Genomic DNA, 3,516 nt, shown 5'->3' on the forward strand with positions numbered 1-3,516 from the left:
TCTTAGTCATAAGCCAGGGGCAGCCTTCACTAAACAAGACCCATGCTCCTTACCCATACTTCTTCAAAGTTTTATATACTTTTTTTAAAAAAGATTTTATTTATTTGAGAGGTACGACAGCACTCAAGTTGTGGGGGGGGGGGGGTGGCTAGAGGAGCAGAGGGAGAGGGACAAGCAGATCTGCACTGAGTGTGTGGAGTCCAATGTGGGCCCAATCCTGTAGGGCATAACCCTGCAATCAAGACCTGAGCCGAAATCAAGAGTCAGATGCTTAATGGGCTAAGCCACACAAGCACCCCCAGAGTGTTACACGCTTTTTGCAAAACAAGTCTAAAACTGGTTCTCCAGTCACTTCGGACCTCTCACAGGTATAGCAATTTTTTTTTTAAGATTTTATTTATTATTTAACAGAGAGACAGAGAGCAAGCACATTAGGCAGCGAGGCAGGCGAAGGGAGAGGGAGAAGCAGGCTCTCCACCGAGCAGGGAACCCAATGCAGGGGTCGATCCCGGGACCCGGGGATCACAACCTGAGCCTATTATATCCAGAGCAGAAAGATTTACAGATGGAAACCACAATGAGAAATACAGACTTTATTCAAAAGCTGGTGGCTGCAAGGGGGCTAGCACTCTCCTAAATCACAGACCTGAAAGAGCTCAGGGGTAGGCTTATAAAGGCATAAACCACATTCTGTTGACAGTTTCTAAGAGCTGCCAAGCTCAGTACAGATGCCCAAAAAAGCCAGTTAAGCAGATATCTAAGGTAGGGTACTTTTTCTGAAATCGTTTCAGGTGGAGTGTTTTGCGGTTGTTCTGTTTAGGTTACAGTAACATGGCTGTGTTACAAAATGGCCACTTTTTACAAAATGGCGTGACTTGTGCTCGCTTCAGCAGCACATATACAAAATGGCGTGGCTTATGCCAAGTCCATCTCCTAGGTGGTCTCAAGCCAAAGGTAGCCGCTTCACCCACTGAGCCACCCAGGCACCCGGAGGAACAGCAATTTCAAGTGCAGCCACAGGTATCCTTCATACATTCATCGCAGACGCCTATTTCCTACAAACTCACCCCCACTATTTTAAGCTCTACCTGAGCCATCTCTATAGCTCATTGCCTCCAGAGTCTCCTTACTTTGCAAAGGTTTCAGTTCTCAAGGCTACCGACAGTATTTACTTTGGGCTCTGAGAATGAGCTTCCCATACCTATGACCTTGGAATTCCTTTGTGATACAGACTACAGTCTTCAACACTTTTTAAAGAGCTTCACTCCATAACCTCAGCCCAGCCTCTAGCCCCTCCCCTTTCTCCTTTGGTTTCCTTCCTTGCATTCCATGTTCTTCCAAGAAAGTTTATTCAATAATCCTGTATCTAATCCTGTCAAATTATATTGTCTTTATAAAAATCCCCAAACTGGCCCCAACAGAATTTCTTTCCATCATTACAACATTCTTAAACCCTTCTTTCTCCTTGAAATCTTAATTTACAATCACCCCCCCCCACTTAAAACACACACCATACTGCAACTTCATTGAAGAAAAACTACTTTCTTTAAAAGGAAAACTGTATTTGTTCCATTTATTCTTTTCCTATTTACTCCTTAATCTGTTGCAATCGGGGTTTCTGCCACAACTGTTCCACCTAACTGGTTCTCACAACGGTCAGTTTCATCCCACTGGTTGACAAATACAATGGGCACGTTCCAGTTCAATTATTACTTTATCTTCCTGCAGCGTTTGCCGTTCCTGACCATTCCCTTCTTTTTAAAATTCTCTTCTGCCTTAACCTTCAAGATTTTCCTCATGACTCTTCTTTTTGAGTTTCCTTGTCTCTCTCCAACAGCCACTTAAAAATTGATCTTTACCAAGATTTTGCTCTCAGCACTTTACTTATCTCATTCGTCATACTCTCCCTTGGGTAATCTCTTCCATGCACAAACTTCAACTAATGCTACAGATGATGACATCTGACCCTGAGGCTCACATCTCTACTTGCATATGCCAGAAGCTTATGACTTCAAACTGACCAAAGCTGACCTCATCATTTTCCTTGTCCCAGCCCATCAGAAAAATTGAGGGGAAAAGTCCTTTTGTAAACCTAAGCTGTCTAGTCTTCTTTTTCGGCTTCACCTTTCTACCACCATTTTAATTCCAGCAATGAATTACTAAGTTGTAAAATAATAGCCTATCAAGAACACTCGGCAAATAGAGAGTAGAAACCCTGTTCTGAAAAAGTGATCAAAAACCTAGTGTTTTTTCCGATTCCGATCATTACAAAAGAAACGAGATCAGAAGGGTAGCTATAATCATGCAGTTGCCAGTCCATGATCACAATTTTTCAATAAGCAAAAAACTCAGACTCCAAACTGAAACACACACGCAAAACTCTGAGAATTCAAATGTTTCATTTGGGGGGTAAAAAAAAAAAAAGGATTTTGTGGATAAGTCTGGTATATCAAGTTCACTCAATTCCTCCTTCCCTCCTGGAGGTTTACATGACAAAACCATCTAAGCTGCTGTGTTTCAAGAAAAGAAATCTTTAAAACACTCCTAATGCTTTTTCTGTAAACACAAGCGAATTTGTTGTCAGAAGTACTCTTTCTCCTTTTGTGAGCAAGGCTAAAATATTCCCTGATAAGGTCAGTGTCTTTTTTTCTGCCACGAAGGAATCCTCAGATGGAGGCTGCCACCATAAAAATGAAGTCGTAAGAAGGAAATCCCAGACCAAGACTATAGAGGCCGAAGTGGCATGCACACCTGCCGGCATACGTACAGACTACAAGCCTGTTACTCCACACCTGCTGGTGCCACACTGGGGCAGATTCCAGAAGGACAGAAATAAACACTTATTTTGACAAAGCAGTATTATTGGCTGGCATGCACTGAATTTGCTTGAAATTCTAACAACTTCCCTATAAAGAATATCCACCCACCTAACATTCTTTCTTTAGACACAATCTTACAATAGCAAATCTGTAATTACATTTCCTATTTTCATTTTTTTTCCAAGGACGCTGTTGGCCTCTACTGTATAAGAACTATAGTGCATCTATCTCCATTAGCGTTGTCACACGGGTTTTAGAAAATCATATTACAAAATGTGGGTCAGTGATCACTGAGTCATGTAATTTATCAAGACAATACCCAGATGCACTGTTTGACATTCGTTTTGCAGGGACGCAGTCTACTGGTATAAACAACTCTGCAATGCCTACCATTCTTCAGAGGCAAAGGCCATTTATGACTGGGGGGAAAATCAATATCCAGAGTTCCACTATCAAATACTTAATGTCCCCGTGTTTTATAAGATAATACATCAGTGAAAGTCGACAGGATACCTCCAGTTGATGATAGATCACCTCTTCAGTTTGTCCTGCTAATTATGTTTCCAAAATCAGAATTTTAGAACCAAACAGGACTTTGCTCTTATCCCAATCCCCTGATTTACTAAGGAGGACACTAAAGTACATGCAGTATTGAAGGACAAGACACTTGCCCCGCAGTTGGTGATGAGGTCAGTTG

Source organism: Mustela erminea, chromosome 16 (assembly GCF_009829155.1).
Source record: "Mustela erminea isolate mMusErm1 chromosome 16, mMusErm1.Pri, whole genome shotgun sequence".
NCBI classification, from domain to species: Eukaryota; Metazoa; Chordata; class Mammalia; order Carnivora; family Mustelidae; genus Mustela; species Mustela erminea.